Genomic DNA, 20845 nt, shown 5'->3' with positions numbered 1-20845 from the left:
GTGTTAATGCCACCAAATATTAGTTTTACATTATATATATACCCATAATTTTGAAAAGAAACATATAAGAGACAATGAAAAAGTTTGAAGGATTCCATTCAACAATCACTACTCTGGAACTCCAACAATCCTTCACTTGATTGGGGTCTATTCTAAGAATGGAAATTATTGTAAAATACAAAGATATGTCTTGCGACATCCATGGGTCTCTTTCTTCTCCTGGAAGCAGAAATAAAAATGGATAAAGAAGAGATGACTACTTTTATGGATGAAATTTTATTTTACAAATGTTCAAATGCTTGTTCTATGCAAGGCCTTATGCTTAGAGCTGTGAGAAATGTGGAAATGAAGCAGATGCAAGAAATTCACAGTCCTGAAGGGGACAGGTCTATGCATGAGTTTTTCCATGCATAATTTTTTAAACAAAGTTTTAACTTTATTTTACATATTTATATGTAAAACTTTCAAGAAACTGTCTGAAGCCAACATAATGTTCGTAGCACATCTGAAAATGAACTTCAAGTGGTCAACATTCACAAAATGTTGAAAACTGATTCAGATACATATTAGGGAAAACTACGACTTCACAAGGAGGCAGGCATATATTTTGACTTGTGTAGCACTGTCATTTACAGATCTTTATAGTGAAGGATGAAGTAGTCAATGCAAAGTATTGCTCCAACTTAAAAACCTCTAAATAAGTAAAAATAAAGTTAAAACCACCCTCCAATCAACCATGGTTTATGATGGTATAAATACAGTACATTTTTATAACAACATTTTGTTAAAATACCTAATATTAAGTACACACATAAAAAAATAAATTAAAAAGCAAAGGCAGATCACTGAACATGAAGCTTCAGGCATCATCCATGACTGACACTGCAGTTTGTCTGCCTCTGAGCCACTTTCAACAACAGCACTTCAAAGCATACAGGCAAAGTCAACTCCACTGGGCTCTGGCTGATGGTTCCTCACTTTGCAGACATCTTCTCTGCCATGTGCTTCTGCTGACTTTCAGCATGTCTGGTCAAGACTTTGATGTCCACCAGCATGGTATCTTACTCTGTATTCAGCTTGTCTTGGTTGAGGAGCAACTGCACCAACTCTTCATTCGAGCTTTTGATCTGGGAGTGGAGATCATTGACTTATCACCTGCAGCTGGCCAGGGTCATGCCACGAAGGTCCGGTGATCTTCAGGTTCCTCTTTATCAAGCACTCCCTGCTATGAGGCAGGTGAGGCAGGAGATTAGCCATGGGAAACTTCTTCCTGTTCTGTTTCTCCACCTCCACTTGCATTTTGTCCATGGGCTTGGCCAAGATGAGGGCCATCTTGGCTTCAGCCTGCAGTTTTTTCTGCCTTGTTAGGAAGTCCACATCATCCCAAGTCTCGGACTCTAGGAGTGTCTCTATGGGAATAGAAAGAGCTCTGTTTGCTCATAGGGGATGAGGACGTGTCCCATCTTGCTGTTGTTATCACTGTCATTGACAAGCAAATATGCAGGTTTGTCCCACTCTGGAGTCCAGAGAAGAGTTTGGGCTTGCCGCTCCTTCTGCAGCTGGTATAAATTCCCGGGCCATCATTGAAGCAGCTTGTCTGATAGACCCTGGATTTTCTCTGCCTGGTATGGGCATCCTAGTACGCAGACCCACGGTTGCTTAGCACAGCCCACAGCAGGTGTGGGGCCTCCATGAATAATTTTTCATATAAGCAAAAATATGGAGCTTTCCCTCTTCTGTACCCCTAAAGCACCCAGTGCTTCTTTATCTCAGTTATTGTATGTGTTCATTATCTTGTCACTATTCACTTCTCTTTCTCTAACATTGTAGTAGATTATGTTGATGGCCCAATTCATCACCTTCCTGTAGCGGAGGCCTTTATCACATAACCTGGCAGTTTCCCTCCCATTAAGAGTGGAACAGCCTGCACCGTGCCTAGCTTCTACCATGTAACCAACTTTGACAAATGGAATATTAGTCGATATGACAGAAGCAGAGGCTTGAAATGGACTTGAACATTGGAACTCCCTTTTTGCTCTTCTGCTATTACCATGGGAACAGGTCAGACATGTTGCAGAGCTCCGTCTCTTGAATTGCCCCTGTTAAGCCAGTCTAAGCTAGCTATCTGCCAGACCACCTATAGACATAAGAGCAAGCCCAGCCATGGGAAGTGTACAAATTCTAATAGCACTACTTGATGGAGTTTCAGAGTGAACACATGTATATAATCACTGCCCACATTAAAAATAAAAACCTTAACAACACCTCTGAAGCCCCTCTCCTGCTGCTCCCAATCATAACCACTCTTCCCCCAAAGGTAAACATTACCCTGACTTCTAACACCATAAATTAGTTTTGTCTGTTTTTAAACTTCTTCTAAATACCCTATACATATAATCTTTTGTGTCTGGCTTCTTTCATTAGAAATTATGTTAACGAGGTTCATTCGGGTTGCTGTGAATAACAGCAATTCCTTCACTTTCATTGCATTTTAGAACACCACAATATGGATATAACACAGTGTATTTTTAATGCTAGTGTTCATGCATATTTGGGTTATTTTCCATTTAAAGCTTCTAAGAATAATGAATATTTTTGCACATGTCTTTTGGTGAGCATGTGTACACATTACTGTTGTTAAATTTAGTACTTAGGAATGGAATTGCTGGGATATAGTATCAATGTAGGTTCAGTATTAGATTGCCAAACAGACTTCCCAGTAGCTATACTACACTCCCACCAGAATTATAAAAGAGTCTCAGTTTCTCCACATCCTTGCCAACATTTGGTATTATTAGTCTGATAAAGTAATTCCAACGATTATTAAGTAGCATCTCAGTTTGGTTTTCAGTGACATATTCCTTATGACAAATGAGCATGAGTAAATTTTCATATGAACATTTGGACATCCTCTTTTATGGTTGAAATGTCTGTTAAAGTAAGATTCAAGCTTGCCTCATGGCTCTTCTACTCTAAGACCAGAGGGCAGCAAGTCATGTCATGAAGCTCAAAGCAAGAGATGCTAAGATGAAAAGGAATTTTGCACCAGCTGAAACCCAGCCTTACCAAAACCAGGAATGACACACACAATGGGATTCCAGCATAAAACGCTGATCTCTCTGAGGCCTCATACTAATACCCAAGAAATAGGTGATGGGTTGGGCATGTGGCAATGTGGGGGTCTCCAAGAGAAATTCATCATCTGTTTCCTCACAGACTCACAAGTTGTCAGATATCTTGAAAACACCAGGACTTCTATGGTCCTCAGCCACACAGGCTTGGAAAAGAGTTTTTGCATATGCAGTGAATCAGAAATCAACATCAACACCAGAATGCTGATGTATTGATTCATGCTATCTACCACAGCTGCCAGGCATCACAGTCTCTGCTTAGGACACTCTATCCCTTTAGGAAAACAGCAATGGAAACCAAATATAATCAGCAGAATTCAATAGAGAGCCAAGCACCAGCACAGAAGAAAAGACAAGAAAGATAAGGAATGTGCTTCCAAGACCCTCATGGTAAAGATGAACCTGCCACTGCAACTGGATAGGAATATGATCTTGGACCAGGGCTCCCCCTTCCCCAGCATACCCAGATGAACACTGCCAATGTCACCTCAGAGACTGTCCTATTTTCTGTGTTTCCAGCAGTAACTAATCTCCAGTCTCATGGACTCTTTCTTTAGCCATCCTAGAGAACATTTGCTGGTTGTCTTCTTATCATCATTTTCTCCATCTCACTATCAGGAGGTCACTGGTCTCTTTTCAACAGACAATATTTTCCTTTTGGGGATCAAGCCATGTAGCTCCTGGAATGATTTCTTCCTAGCTCTAAATTTGAAACTCACTACATGGGTGAATCCAGTCAGCATAGTCCCTCCTCTAAGGCCAGTGACGGGTTCAGCTTGTTAGCCACAAATGCTGGGATCCTGATCCTCTGTATTGTTTATTGGGCATGAATCCCTGCAAGCTATTGGTGAACTATTCAGAGACCCAGTCTCAGACTATTCTGACATCATGGAGTAAGATAGGGTGGATGGCTAGAGAAAACCAGGATTACTGGTGATTTCAGTAAGTCCTGGATCAAGCTGGCACAATCTCTGGACTTTTCAGTGATTTAAGTCAAGAAATTTCTTTTCTTGACTGGGCACAGCCATGCATGCTTATAACCCTGGTGACTCAGGAGACTGAAGCAAGAGGATCACAAATTTAAGGCCAGCCCCACAACTTAGTGAGACCCCTCAGCAACTCTATCTTAAAAAAAAAAAAAAAAAAAGATGGGCCATGTAGCTCAGTGGCAAAATGCCCCTGGGTTCAATCTCCAGTACCAAAGAAAAAAATTTTTTTTCTGTGTACCAGTTTGTATTTTCTGACAAACCTAGTTGACTATTCAACATCTGTTCTTTTCTTACTTATAGAAACCCCATTCTATTCATAGTTCAAAAATATTCATCTCCCCACACTCCCCTGGAGTTAAGGATGACATTGTGGTCAACAAGATGGAAGTGAAAGTTACTAGCTAGTGCTTCTGAAATAGCTATTGACTACCCATTTTAAAAATGTTAAAAAGAGAATAGACTCACCAGGCGCAGTGGTGCATGCCTGTGATCCCAGCAGCTTGGAGGCTGAGGCAGGAGGATTATGAGTTCAAAGCCAGCCTCAGCAACTTAGCGAGAACCTGAGCAACGTAAAGAGACCCTGTCCCAAAATAAAAAATAAAAATAGAGTGGGGGGTTGGGCAGGGGTTTTGGCTCATGGGTTAGGGTTGTGGCTCAGTGGTGGAACACTCGCCTAGCATGTGCAGGCCCTGGATTCGATCTTCAGCACCACATAAAAATAAATAAAGTAAAGGTATTGTGTCCATCTACAACTAAAAAATAAATATTTATAAAAAAAGAGGGGGGGCAGAATCAACTTTCACATAGATTCTGCTTTTCTTCATCCCTTCTTTCTGCCTGCAGAGCAGACACCATGCCTGAAACAATGAGAATTATTTGTCATCATGAAGCCAAAAGACACACACTGAGGATGGCAGTAGGTAAAAAGATCCTGATTCCTTCAACTGCTGCTCCAGCCCCGGACTGCCTGTCCCAGACTCCTTATAATATATATATATATATTTTTTAATAGAGTAAAGCCAAGAAATTGGTTAAGCCACTTTGATGGATTTCTGTTAAATGCCGCCAAATGCAACCCCATCAAATAGAGAACTTAGCACACTGAAGTGGAGGGCTCTATGTCATATCACCTGAAATGTGAGTGGTAGAGATGGGACTTTGGGCAGTGAGAGCAAAGAGACTACAGGACTGGAATACTGATAACCTTATATGCAGGTGAAATATTTGATCAATCTGCTATTTTTATGAGAAATCGTCACATGTCAACCAAGTCTGTAATATTAGGGGAAATGACCGAAATAATGCAGAATGTTGGTATGTGCTGATGACTTTGTTCCATTTTGAATTAATTCCTGAAAGAGACCAATTGAACCAGAATTATCCAGGCTGAAGGAGAAAGGGAATGAAATACCACTTCATTAAAGACAGCACTCTCTGCCATGCCCTGCAAATCTACTTTGAGCGTTTTATTGTTTGGAGATCCATTGCTACTGTGCTCCAAACATGAATGGTGGTTGCACTGTCAAGCTATACCTTGAAAGAAGATAAGACTGGCGTCCCAGGCCTTCCTAATCACGTTCCTTTAAAAATTCACTTCTCAACAGAGGAAATGGGCTCTGCAAAGTGATCTTCAACTAGAGTTTGTTCTTTCAAATTATCTCAAGTCAGTAAACATAAAGTCAAAGGTTAGAGGGATAGACAGAGCACAGAGACCAATAGGAAATAGAGGAGGATGTTCAGGCTTAAAAGACTATAACTGTGTAGGCTTTTTGGCTATGATTATTCACACACAGAAGCAACCAGAGGCAAATATACTAGGAGTCTATAATACTTTTGAGGGAATCATATTACCAAAAGTAAAAATTTTAAAACCTAGCTAGCAAAAGCTGTTAATTTTTCACACATCAGAAGGGGTATCCTCTCCCAAGTTTACCTCAGATATGGCTAAAGAGAATGATGAACCAAACAAGATAAGACTCAGGACACTGAGTACAAGAGGAAACAGAGTTCCTCATACAGAGTAGGTTGGCTGAGTAAGGAAATTAATCCCTGTCTGCAAGGGAGCATAGGTCACTCATGTCTAGCAGAATCTGACACTTGCTGTAGACTTGATATTTGCTAGAGATTTGAAGTGCTTTAAACAAGGATTTCTCCCTTCCTTCCCTTTCCCATAGAAGTTCTTTCTCCACTCTTGTCTGAGACATGTTGGGGGAAGATAACTTGCCTTTTAGTTTATAGATTATAGACTATGAGGATTGACATCAGGATTCAATGAAGAAAATGATGCATCAACTAGAGATTCTAGTTTTTGAGATGGATATAGTGTCTGGAGACTCTGGGTTCTGAGATGGATATAGTGTCTAGATGAGACTTCTGAACTATCTTTCTCAGAGAGTTCCATGCATGTACAGATGGAAGGCCAAAAGAATAAACTAGGCTGTCACAGCTTTCTTTCTATCCAATGATTCCTTCTCTTCTCCTCATTCTCCTTCTTCTTCCTCTTCTCTGGGGTTGGAACCTAACAGTGCTTAACCACTGAGACACATCCTCAGCTTTTATTTTTTATTTTGAGACAAGGCCTCACTAAATTGCTGAGGCTAGCTTTGAACTTGTGATCCTCCTGCCCCAGCCCCCTGAGACACTTGGATTACAGGTATATGGAGCACCCAGCTATTCTTTTCTTCTCCATTGCTAGAATCCTGAATTCATCAGTGTAAGAAAAGTACCCAGATAAAAAGATTGCAATCTCCCAAATCCCTTGCAACTGGGGTGACCATCAGTTTTCCATTCAATGAGAAACAAATGAAGCCATGCCTGGAATATCTCAAAAACTTCAGTTTCTGGCATAAGGGTCACTTACTCTCTCCTTTCTACTTCCTTTCCCACAAGAACCAGATGAAAACATGTATCTTCAGGAAATAATGGAGGACATCTGAAATGGTGAATATGTGAATACATATTAAAAACTACAGTAGTCCTCTCTTACCCATCAGGATCCATTCCAAGACCTCCATTGGATGCCTGGTACCATGTAGCACCCAACAATATATGTACACTGTATTTTTTCCCTGTACATACACACCCACCTAAGATAAAGTCTAATTTATCAAGTAGGCATAGTAAGAGATTAACAACAACAATTAAAAAATAAGACAATTACAATAATATATTGAAATAAAAATTATGTGAATGTTCTCTCTCAAAACTTTTTTATTGTACTGTATTCACCCTTTTTTTTTTGTGATGATGTGAGAGAAAATGAGGTGAGTGATATAGGCACTGTGATGTAGCATTGAGCTACTGTGTAAGGTTTGCTTGAACATAAGCACTGGGATGCCAGGCCAGTGTCTGATAATCAAGACAGCTACTAAGTGACTAATGAGCTGGCAGTGTATACAGCATGGATGCTGGACAAAGGGGCATTCATGTACACATGAGGACGGAATAGGACATTGACAGATTTCATCATGCTACTCTGAATGGTACATAATTTTAAACTTAGTGATTCCTTTTTTTAATATTTATTTTTTAGGTGTAGATGGACACAACACAATGCCTTTATTTTTATGTGGTGCTGAGGATCAAACCCGGGTCCCGCCCGTGCTAGACGAGCACTCTACCGCTGAGTCACAATCCCAGCCCCAAACTTAGTGATTTCTTATTCCTGGAATTTCCTGCTTAATATTTTCACATCACAGTTGACTGAGTAACTAAAACTGTGGAAAGCAAAAGGGGGTATTATGGTGTTTCCCCCCGCCTCTTACTTTCTTTAAAATGCATGAGATTTTTGTTTGTTTTCAATGGAGGGGAATCAGTGTTTCTTCTTTTTGGTTTGTTTTTGTTTTTGTTTGAGCTGAGAATTGAACCCAGAACCTTGCTTATGCTAAACATGTGCTCTACTACTGAGCTTTACCCCAGCCCTCATGTGGCTGTTTAAAAATAATGTGGGAGTTTTCTTTTCTAGGTTCTGGAACACTTTAAGTAGCTTCAAAGATTTGGTAGATATTCCAGTGAATCCTTGGAACTTCTTGAGGGCTAATTCTTTGTTTCAATTTTCTGTTTTCTGGGGCCAATTTTGGTAAACTTTTTCTAGGAAATTATTTATTCAATGTAGGTTTTCAGATATGTTTGTCCAGACTTATGAAAAGTAATGACTGAAAATTTTAATTTTTTCTTCTGTTTCAATAGTTATGTCCCTTGTCATTTCTTGTATATTTATGTCTTTTGCTTTTTGTTCTTGGTTAGGTTAGCTAATGGGTTGTCTACTTGATTGACTTTTTCCTCAGGAAGAGCAGTTGAATCAATTTGTTCTTTTTAGATTTTTTTTTTCTGTTTTCTTTTTCATTTGTAAAATCAAGCCATTTTTTTTATCCCAACAGAATCATGTGTAACATCAAGATCATATATGTGGAACAAGACAGGGATGCCCTCTCTCACCACTTCTGTTCAACATAGTTCTCGAAACACTGGCCAGAGCAATTAGACGAAAGAAATTAAAGGCATAAAAATAGGAAAAGAAGAACTTAAATTATCACTATTTGCAGATGACATGATTCTATACCTAGCAGACCCAAAAGGGTCTACAAAGAAACTATTAGAGCTAATAAATGAATTCAGCAAAGTGGCAGGATATAAAATCAACACGCATAAATCAAAGGCATTCCTGTATATCAGCGACAAATCCTCTGAAATGGAAATGAGGACAACCACTCCATTCACAATATCTTCAAAAAAAATAAAATACTTGGGAATCAACCTGACAAAAGAGGTGAAAGACTTATACAATGAAAACTACAGAACCCTAAAGAGAGAAATAGAAGATCTTAGAAGATGGAAAAATATACCCTGTTCATGGATAGGCAGAACTAACATCATCAAAATGGCGATATTACCAAAAGTTCTCTATAGGTTTAATGCAATGCCAATCAAAATCCCAACGGCATTTCTTGTAGAAATAGAGAAAGCAATCATGAAATTCATACGGAAAAATAAACGACCCAGAATAGCAAAAACAATGCTAAGCAGGAAGTGTGAATCAGGCGGTATAGCGATACCAGGCTTCAAACTATACTACAGAGCAATAGTAACAAAAACAGCATGGTACTGGTACCAAAACAGGCGGGTGGACCAATGGTACAGAATAGAGGACACAGAAACCAATCCACAAAACTACAACTATCTTATATTTGATAAAGGGGCTAAAAGCATGCAATGGAGGAAGGATAGCATCTTCAACAAATGGTGCTGGGAAAACTGGAAATCCATNACAGTAGAGGGGGCAGAGAGAGAAGATGGGAGGGGAGGGGAGGGGGGATAGTAGAGGATAGGAAAGGCAGCAGAACACAACAGACACTAGTATGGCAATATGTAAATCAATGGATGTGTAACTGATGTGATTCTGCAATCAGTATATGGGGTAAAAATGGGAGCTCATAACCCACTTGAATCAAAGTGTGAAATATGATATATCAAGAACTATGTAATGTTTTGAACAACCAACAATAAAAAATTTAAAAAAAAAGATCATATATATGGCTTAGAAATTTCTGAGATGAATTTTAGACTCAGATGAATAGTTTATTATCAGCAGCCATTAAATAATATTTCTGGTCCAAAACCAGATAAACAGAAGGGATACAAGAAATATGTTTTAGACTTATTTTTCTAGTATATAGTAAATTATATTAAATAATAAGTCTTTTATGAAATTATTCTGTAAATTAAACAAATTGCATATAAGGACAGCTGCCACACAACCCACCTGTCACCCTCTTGAATATTCTTATGGCTTTTATGTCTTCAAGTGAAGTTAACCTCTAGTCTCATCCACTGTTGAGTTCACCTGATGAACCCTCATACCATTCCTTGCCCATCTCATCCTGCAAATAGAGATCTCACTTCTAAGGAAATAAGTTCCTTTTTTGATATTTATTTTTTAGTTTTCGTTGAACACAATATCTTTATTCTATTTATTTATTTATATGTGGTGCTGAGGATTGAACCCACAGCCTTGCATGCACTAGGCAAGCACTCTAATGTTGAACCACAACCACAGCCCCGGGAATAAATTCCTTTTTTCCCAGTATTGTGGTTCAAGAATTGATACTATGATTTTAGAAGGCTTTCCAAGATTTGTGGATTCTCATCACAGAATCCTATAAAAGAAGAAAGCAAACTAAACTAGTTCTTTTTACCATGCCATTTATTTTTTATTCTTTAAGAGACAGGGTCTCTTTAAGAGACTGTTACCCAGGCTGACCCCAGACACAGGCTCAAGCAATTTTCCTGCCTCAACAACAAGCTTCTCACATTTAACCCCCTCTGAGTCAATGTACTGGCCTTTTAAAAACAAGGATAAGAGGGTGAAATAAGGACAGCTTTGGAGAATGAGCGTGGTATGTAGTCAGCTTTTTGTAGCTATGACCAAAATATCTGACAAGAACAACTGACAGGAGGAAAAGTTATCTTGGCTTACAGTTTCAGAAGTTCAGTCCACAGATTGCCAACTCCTTTGCTCTGGGCCCAAGGCGAGATGGAACCTCATGGCAGAAGGGTGTGGTTGGACAATACTACTCCTCTCAAAGCAGCCAGGAAGCAGAGAGAAAGGGGAAGCGGCTGCAGGAAAGATGAACCCTTCCGGGGCATGCCCCCAGTGACCCACCTCCTCCAGCCACACCTCAGTCTGTCTATAGTTATCATCCAGTTAGTCCATTTTAACTAGGATGAACTGATTAGGTCATAGCTCTCATAACCCAATCATTTACCTTTGAACATTCCTGCATTAACGTAGGAGTTTGGGGAATATCTCATATCAAAACCATAACACCTGGCATCTGAGACCAAGCACACATCTACCTGCAACTTACCCTTCCAGTCTTCTCCCCACCATTTCTGCAACCATCATAAACTTAGGTCTACAAACCACCCTCCAAATTTGGCTCAAGTTTCCCTTCCCATGCTGACATCATTTCCTTTCCTTCCTTGCAGCCCATTAAGTCTTTACTTAATTACATCTTAATTTTCTTTGGAAACTCAACAGAGGAGCTAAAGGAGTCCTCGGGTGGCCTTTCCTAGGTTTGGTGCCTCTAGGAAGTAAAGAGAACTCAATTCCATAGCACGGATAGCAGCAACCCCATGGCACTGAGGGCAAACACAAGGACATAGGGCCAACTTCACTCTGTTTCCCCTCATAGAATTAAAGATCAGTCCAGGATAGACATGTAAAGTTTTAAAAGATTTTAGCTATCATTTATTGAAAATATTCATCTGCTTCTGAGTAATATAAACAATTTTAATGCAAACATTTCAGAGGGCATAATTCCCATTGCCTCCAAGTTCATCTCTTTCTGCTGCCATAGGCACAGATGGCTGTGGGAAGCCACTCTGAATGACCCACGCCTTCCATCCTGAAGTGAGGCTCTGATGGATGGCTACATTTTGTAGTGACTTGGGCATTGTCCCGGTTCAGGAAGTTGAGGGTGTGCCTTCAGTAGGCAAGTCACCCATGGGGTTGAGCTACACTCACCTATTCCTTTGTAATACTATCCCTTTACCCTGTTTGGGATAGAATGTTCCATGGAAAGGCCTTTTGTGTGTCCCCTTCTCTTGCTCTACCTTTGGGTGTGGCCTGCTGACAGCAGACATCACAAAGCTGGACTCAACCCCCTGAAACCTGACCCCTTGCCTCATTTGAATGGCTTCTTCTCAATAAAAGGGTTCAGCACGTTCTCTCTCTCTGTCTCTCTCTCTCTCTCTCTCCCCCCCCCCACCTTAAGGTCAGAAGAGCCATCACAGGACCCAAAGAAAACTGTACCTCTGTCTCTTGTGTGATTATTTTGCGCAGCTCAGTTCACCTGAAGTGACCCTGAATGTTTTAGTCATGAGGGACTCGACAGATGGCTTCCTCCATTCTGTCTTTTCTGGCCCGTGACAGAATTCCAGAATCTTGGGTAGTTTTTTAAACGTTGAGAAGACAGTGGAACACCTTTCCCTGTCATAGTTTTTCTCATCTGTACACTTGGTAGGAGTATTAGATTCTGGCAAGCAAGGACTTACGTCAGAATCCCTCAGCTTATCCTAAGTTTTCTTATGGAAGGGCTGATGAGAGCAAATGGGGGATGTGGAGGGATGAGGGTCTGAGGCCTCATTGCCTTCCAGTGCTCCTGGTCAGTGTCTAATTGTGGACAGTGAGCAGAGGTAGACACACCTTGCTTCAGCCTCTGTCCAAGAGGGCAAAGGTGAGGGAAACCCAGGAAAGTGGGGGTGGGGACAGGCAATTGCACTTCAAAGGCTGGAGTGAAGGAGGACAGAGTAATTGCAGTGGGTGTCCAGACAGGGCAGGAGGCATCTTTCCCACCCATGGCCCAAATAGCTTGTCCAGTAGTTAGGCCATCTTCAGGTTCAAATACAATTTTGTTTTTTAACTCTTTATTTCTTCTTATTATTATTATTTGTTTGTTTGTTTGTTTGTTTGTTTTATTGAACCAAGTAGAGCTTAACCAGTGAACCACATCCACAGCCCTTTTTTGTATTTTATTTAGAGACACGGTCTCATTGAGTTGCTTTAGGACCTTGATAACTTGCTAAGGCTGGCTTTGAACTTGCTATCCTCCTGCTTCAAGCCTCACAAGCCTCTAGGATTACGGGTGGGCAACACTGTGCATGGCTAATTTATTTTTATACAGGTATTAGTCCCTTCTTTCTCCTTTTTTTTTGGTTTAGTTTTGTATGTCTCCTAGCTTTTTGGTTGACAGTTATTTTATTGATACAGGGCTGGGCTGTAGCTCAGTGGAAGAGCCTTGCACGTGTGAAGCACTGGGTTTGATCCTCAGCACCATATAAAAATAGATAAATAAAGATATTGTGTCCATCTACAACTAAAAACAATTTTAAAAATTTATTGATACAGTATTCATTATAATACATTTTCTTCTAACAACTGCTTCTGTAATGTCTCATAAATGCAGATAAGCTGTTTTCATTATTGCTATTTTATGACTTTCTGTAATTTTGGTTTATATTGCGCTTTTGGCCCAAGTGTTGCTTAATAGAAAGTTTTTTAAAAATTCTGAGTGGGGGGCTGGGATTGTGGCTCAGTGGTAGAGCTCTCGCCAAGCACGTGCAAGGCCCCGGGTTTGATCCTCAGCACCACATAAAAATAAATAAAACATAGATATCATGTCCAACTACAACTAAAAAATATATATTTTTTTTTTTAAAAATTCTGAGTGGGAGGGCTTTGTGTTCTTAATTGTTTTAATTTATAATCATAGCCAGGCATGGTGGCCCACACCTGTGATCCCAGCAGCTCAGGGATTGAGGCTGGAGAATCTCAAGTTCAAGGCTAACCTGGACAACTTAGTGAAACCCTGTGTCAAAATAAAAAAAGTAGAAAGGGCTGGGGGATGTAGCTCAGTAGAGTACACCTGGGTTCAATCCCTCTTATCCCCACAAAATCTATAATTGTATGCATTATGATCAGAATGTTGTTTTATACTATAGATATTTTTCAAAGTGACTGAGGTTTTCTTTATGTCCTGATCTATTATCAGTTTTCACAAATGTTCCTTTTGATCACCCAGTAGCCAGTAGTCTGATCCACAGATCTCAACATGTCCTCTCCATTTCCTCTTTCTGGATAGGATTTGCTCCTTCTGGGCACAATCTCTGCTAGTGCTATCAATTTTTTAGCCACCTCTAGGATCCAGCTGCTCTCTGCTCTCTCCCACCACTCCCTTGACTGTTCCTGTGAGCCTTAGCTCAGCTGGTTTCAGATATTTATCTCTCCATTTACATATAAATTGAAGTTTGAGATATTCTTTGTCTCAGAGAGATGCTGCAGGTGAGGGCTGGGGTGATTTAACTTGCTTTCATTGTCTGTATGGTTTTTGAAGGATTGTGAAGGGATTTAGGTGTCTGCCCCAATTATTCTATAGGAATCTGGAAGCTTCATGCTTTCTTTTCACCTTTTTTTCTTTGCTTTGCTGCTTTCCCATCACTCCTGTCTTCCATTGGTTTAATAAAATTTTCTTTTTTGCCCTTTCCTGCCCACAGATGTTGAAGTCACAGTTCTATTTCTGTCCTTTCAGTGGTAACCCTTAAAAGCACGTTGTGCACATCTGGCTTAGCAAAATCTCAAGATAATCAAAGTCACTACTCTCCTTCCAAACCACATCTGTCATCTCCCTTTCATAGTATTATTCATTCAACCGACAATTTTGAATGTTTACCACATGCCAGGATGATACAGCAATGAACAAAAGAATGGGAAGAAGAGGGAATTCCTATTGTAATAATTTACATTTTAGTGAGAGACAAACAAGATGTAAAATTTTTAAATGTAAAATGTTGCATAGTGAAAAGTACTAAGGAGAAAAAAATAAGGCAGGGTGGGGGAATATGAAGAGGGGGACATGAATGGCCTCACTAAAAAGGGCAAATTTAGCATTAAGACCCAAAGGGAAGTATGAGAGTTAGTTATACAGGTATCTTGGAGAAGAACATTCTAGAAAAGATCATAGCCAGTGTAAAAGCCCTATGGGACTTTTGGCATGTTTAAGGAGACCTATGTAGCTATGGCGAAAGGACTGAGAAGCTTGGAAGGACATGAGATCACTAAGCTAACATGGAGATCAAAGTGAACCTTGCTGTCCATAATAAAACTTTGGTTTTTCTTTTTCTTTTTGTAGTGCTGGGAATCCAACCCAGGCACTCCTGCCTATTAGGGAAATGCTGTACCATTGAGCTACACCTCCAGCCTCAGGAGATTAGTTTTTCTTCCAAAATGGGAAACTTTTGAAGGGTGCTGAATGACATGACCTGGCATATGTTGAACCAGGATCACTCAGGTTGCTATATTAAGAACAGATTGCTGCTGAATGCAGTGGCACATGCCTGTAATCCCAGTGACCCAGGAGGCTGAAGCAGGATGATCACAAGTTCAAGACCAATCTCAGAAATTTAGCAAGACCCTACTTCAAAATAAAAATGGTTGGGGATGTAGCTCTATGGTAGAGCACACCTGGGCTCAGTCAATCCCAAATATGGGGGTGGGGGTCGATTGCTGCTGGGATTGGTGGTACATACCTGTAATCTCAGCTACTTGGGCTGCTGAGGCAGGCAGATCACAAGTTAGAGGCCAGCCTGGGCAAATTAGTCAAACCCTGTATAATAATAAAAAAATAGAATAAAAAACAAAATGGCTAGAGGTATAGCTGAGTGGGAGATCACCCTGGGTTCCATCTATAGTACTGCGAAAAAGAAAAAAAGAACAGATGGCTGAGGGTGTAGCTGTAAGGAGGTTACTACAATGATTCATCTGAGAAATGATGGTGGCCAGCCCAAGATAAAGCAATGGAAAGTGTTGAGGAGGCCTGAATTCCAAGTGTTTGGAAAGTATGGCTGACACAATCTGCTGACTGCCCAGTGAAGTGTGAAGAAAAGTGAGGTCAAGGATGGCACCTAATATTCTGACCCAAACAACTAGAAGAATAAAGTCACCATTAACTTCCTATTAACTAGAACTTAATCACATGGCACAGAAGGCAGAATTCTGAGAATTCCCTCACTGATCCTCCCTCAGGTATAGTAATTCCTTCCTTCTCCCTTGAGGATGAATTTTGTTCCTGGTAATTATGTTCTAAGGTAAAAGAGAATGTTCAGGTGGGCCCACTAATCACAAGCCCTGTAGAAGCACATTTTTTTCAAGCTGGTGGACAAAAGGGAAAGTCAGAGAGATTCTAAGCAGGAGAAAGATGTGCCACCACTGCTTCTTTGAAGAGGAGGGGCCCAGGAGAAGGCGTTCAAATTGCCCTAGAAACAGCAGCCTGCAGCCCAGAGCCAGCAGGCAACCAGGATCTCAGATCCACAGCCCCAAAGGATGAGATTCTGCCAACTCAAATAAACTTAGAAACAGGTTCTTCCTCAGAACCTCCAGACAAGTCCCAGCCCAGTGGACGCCTTGATTTCAGCCTTGTGGGATCCTGAGAAGAGAACCCAGACAAACCCACACTTTGACTCTGAACTCTGAAATAATAAGTGGGTGTTGTTTTAAACTACTAAGTTTGGGGTCGCCTGTGACATGGCAATAGAAAACCAAGATGTGGCAGCACCCAACTTTTAGAAGGATGGGAAACGCAAACCTGTACTGGCCAGTTCAGTGGGTACCAGCCACAATTGGGTACTGAGTGCTGGAAATGTGGCCAATCCAAATGGAGTTATGCTGTGAGTGTAAAATACCCACCAGATTATGAAGACTTAATTTAAAAAGCAAATGTAAACTATCTAACTAAATATATTTTAAATTGGTTATATCTTAATATTTTGATATATTGGATTAAATAAAATTATGATTTAAATTAATTTCACCCATTTCTTTTTATATTTAAAAATTGGGTATGTATGTAATTTTAAATTTAAAGTTACATATGTGGTTTGTGTTATGGTTTTATTGGACAGTGCTGCTGTAAACTTTTTCAGACATCTCACATTTCTTTACCCTTTGCATTAGTTGAATTCTTTTCAATTGTAAATAAACACAATACCTTTATTTTCTTATTTTTATGTGGTGCTGAGGATCAAATCCAGTGCCACATACATGCTAGGCAAGCGCTCTACCACTGAGCCTCAGCCCCAGCCCACTTCAGTTGAATTTTTAAAACATTATTTTTATTCAGTGTTATAGGTTTAAAAGGCAATGTTTCCTTAAGAAATAATGGCAGAGAGCACCCAGTCACTCTCAGCAAACCAGTCTTCTCAGACTACATTAAAACACTAGTTGATGCATGTAAATGGTCAGGAGGAGAGGGTAATGGAGAGATTAAGGAAGTCTTAAAAATGAAGGAAGGCAATGTCATTAGATGACCACTGTCGCAGAGTTGAAGGTGGTGCTCTTACCAACATGATTTCTCCTTTGAGGTTGGGCACACCACTGTCTGGAAGAGAATCTAAGTTCTAATAGCAAAATGGGGAGGGGAAGTTGTTACGTAGGTGGGAATCATAGCCTATCCTTATGCAAGGATGAGTAAAGGACCTGTGGTCACAACTAAACCTAATCTGGACACTTATGCAGTGCCCTCTGGTGGACTATGGGTGCACCTGAGCTAGGCCAGTCAGAATCCATCACTTCTCACTACTTCTACCACCACCCTCTTCCACCAAAATTATGTTTTATAAACCTTCATCAGATGGTATTATCCTCTGCTGAAAACTCAGAATAATGTCCCTTATCACTCAGAGCCAAAATCCTCACTGTGGTCTCCAAGGCTGTATTCCATATGCCCTCTTCTCTCCCTCCAGCTACCTTTCTCTGTCCACCTCCTGTCGCTCCACCCCTGTCTCTCCACTCTAGCCATGCTGGGCTGCTTGCTCTTCCTCTGCCAGGATAACACACGGAGCTTGCTCCTGCCTCTGCATCGAGGAGTAATGTATAGATTGTTCCTTTATTTCCTTCACAGCTATGCTCAAATATGACCACATCACCTTATCGCCCTAGATTAAATAACAACCCCCCTCCCAGCACTCTATATATCCCTTCAACTGGATTCATTATTTACCATGGCATTTAACAACATCTGCTATATTATGTATTTATTTACTTGTTATATACAGTTTTCCCTCAGTATCCATGGGGACCCACCCGCCCCCATTCAGGATACCAAAATCTGCAGTTGCTCAAGACCCTTACATAAAATGGCATATTTGCATATAACCTATACACAACTTCCTGTATACTTTAAATACTCTCTAGATTAATTAAAATACCCAATACAATGTATATGCCATGTAAGTTGTTGTTAGGCTGCATTGTTTAGGGAACAATGACTTTAAAATTTCAAGAGAATTGTAATTTTTTTTCAAGTATTTTTGTTCTGTGGTTAGTTGAATCTGCAGATATGGAATCTATATTCAGAGTATATTGCTCATCTCTTCCTACCACAATGTAAGCTTCAGCATTTATATATAAAACATACATTTTGTGTATTTGTTTATTATCTTTCTCCTTCACCAGTAGAATGTAAACTTTAAAAAAAAGCAGGAACTTTATCTGTTTTGTTCACTGTTGTGTTCCCAGCATCTACAACAGTGCTGGCATGTAGCAGCTGCTCAAAAATTATGTTGGATAAATAAATGGAACAATAACTGAACAACTAATAGGCATATGGCCTCCACTGTTCATTCTTGGATATCAAGACTTAATATATGTCACAAAAAGGTCAATTCGCCACAGATTTATATAAAATTAGCAAAATTCCAATTATAATCCCAACATATTTTTTTAATTATCTTAAAATTCATTTGAAAGGTTCAATGTATCTACAAATAGTACCAGTATGACGTTGGTATAGGAATAGACATTAGTATAACATTGGTATAGGAAAAGACAAATAAACCAGTGAGACAGAATAGAAAGTCCAGGAATAGATATACTTATAAAAATATAATGTATGAACAATGAAAATTTAATTCAGTGAGAAAAGGTTGATTATACAACAAATGGTGCTGGTATCCCATTTTATACCATATACAAAAATAAGCTCCAAGTGGATTTAATGCTGAAACACTACTGGTATTTTTAAAACCCCAACATAAGTGCAGAATATTGTTAGTCTGGTCCTCAGGCCTATGTGAAGATGTATGACTAATTTCATCATAGTTGCAGTTTATAGCATGCATCCTTAATCTCTTAGCTTTAACGAGTCCCATTTTACCACTGGGTTCAGAGTGTCAAAGCCCAGGCAGAATGAGGAGGGAGACCATGGTGGGGAGAGTGGGAGTGGACAAGAGCAGGGTGTCAGATCCCAAATATGAGGAGGTTTCCACAGGGAAGTGGGAGTGGTGGTGGCAGCCACTTAGCTGGGAATATCGGAGTCCAAGACAAGGAGAGGGTTCATGGAAGAGTGGAAGAAAAAAAAAAAGATCACATAAGTAAATATGGGGGCTGGGGTTGTAGCTCAGCAGTAGAGTACCTGCCTAGCACATGTGAAGCTCTGGATTCAATCCTCAGCACCACATAAAAATAAATGAATAAACAAATAAATAAATAAGAGTCTTGATTTAAAGAAAATAAGTAAATATGTTAAAGCTAATGGAAGCCAAATTTCTTGCAATTAAAAATGAAAGGACAGAGGCAGTAATGGAGAAACTAGAATGAACTTTGTGGTGTTAGTTTGGAATGGGAGGCTTTGGAGCAAATTCATGGTTTCCATTTGATATAAATAGATAAAATACATGTATAAGTGCATGTATTATACAGCGTGTATTTACTAGGAAGGACTGGAACAGCAATATCCTAAAGCAAGGAGCCTACTTAGCATCCATCTTAGATTCTGATTTTTTAAAAATATTTTTTAGTTATCAATGGATCTTTTTATTTTATTTATGTGTGGTACTAGGGATTGCACTCAGGGCCTCACACATACCAGGCAAGTTCTCTACCACTGAGCCACTACTCCAGCCCTTAGATTCTGATTTTTAAGAAGGCTAGAAGACACCATCTTAAGCAAATCAAGTTAACATCAGCAGTAACATAATAAACTGAAATTGTGCACCACCTGAGAGGATGCAGTGGGGAGAACAGAATCATTTCTGTGATATTTCTGCCAAAGATGCATAACTTGATTCTAGACCTGAAGTTACATCAAACAAACACAGATCAAGAGACAATCTAAAAATAACTGGCTTGTTATCTTCAAAAGTGGTCATGAAGGTCAAGGAAAGACTGAGGAACTACTCTAGACTAAAGAAGACTAAAGAGGGATGAAAACCCAAAGCAGTGTGTGATCTTAGGTTGGATTCTTTTGCAAGGATATTATTCTGGGTTAAGTGGTGAAATTCAAATGGCATCCCTGGGTTAGATTGTAGTAAAGTATCATCATCAATTATCCTGGTTTGGATAGACACACTGTATTTATGTAAGAAACTATTGCTATTTGCAGGAAATATACATTAAAGAATTCTCACGGGTGACAGCATATTGTTGGCAACATTCTATTGAATGGCTTAAGACAAAAAGTTTTTTACTTTAGAATTGAGATCTTTCTGTATGTATTAAATTATTTCAAAATAAAAAGAAAAGGGGGAAATCTTATTTTAACCACCAGTCCTGTGGGGCAAAAAAAGAAATACAAAACAAAATTATACACATAGAATTAGAACTTACAGTTATATGAACCTGTACATAATTCAATACAAAATTATTGTCAATTCTCAAAAGGAATGATTTGATGTGTTTCTAAAATGAAAGGCATATTGGGGCTGGTTGTAGCTCAGTGGTAGAGTGCTTTCCTGGCATGTGTGAGCCACTGGGTTCTATTCTCAGCACCACACATAAATAAATAAAATAAAGGTCCATCAACAAATTTTTAAAAAGAAGGAGTACTGGACATGAATAGCCAGTCTACAATCACCCATATCAGTAATCCATATTACCTATTGTTGTATAATTCCAAATACTTGTGGCAGAAGGGTCTATTAGTAAGGGTTTGAGAATATAGGGATATGCCTGAGCATCATTCCCCATATACTGACCCAATGGATATTCTGTATCCTAGAAGATGGCATCCCTATCTTTGTATTGTCTCTGCTTCAGTTTTGCCTTTAGCAGATGCCTCCACACTCTTATCAGATAAGCATCTTCTGGATGACATAACACTGGACATGAACTATACTAAATACCATAGCCATAGGTTCCTGGTCTGGAACAGTTATGTAGAACCCCATGCCAGT

The 20845-nt window shown here is 39.6% G+C and overlaps 1 pseudogene; it reads right to left on the bottom strand.

The window, feature by feature from the left end:
- Window positions 1-974: 974 nt before the first annotated feature.
- LOC107137575 overlaps window positions 975-20845 on the bottom strand; it is a 35715-nt pseudogene continuing 15844 nt past the window's right edge.

This window comes from Marmota marmota, unplaced genomic scaffold (genome assembly GCF_001458135.2).
Source record: "Marmota marmota marmota unplaced genomic scaffold, marMar, whole genome shotgun sequence".
Taxonomy (NCBI): Eukaryota; Metazoa; Chordata; class Mammalia; order Rodentia; family Sciuridae; genus Marmota; species Marmota marmota.
The sequence above is the reverse complement of the archived record's forward strand: the minus strand, read 5'-3'. Positions and strand labels throughout refer to the sequence as shown.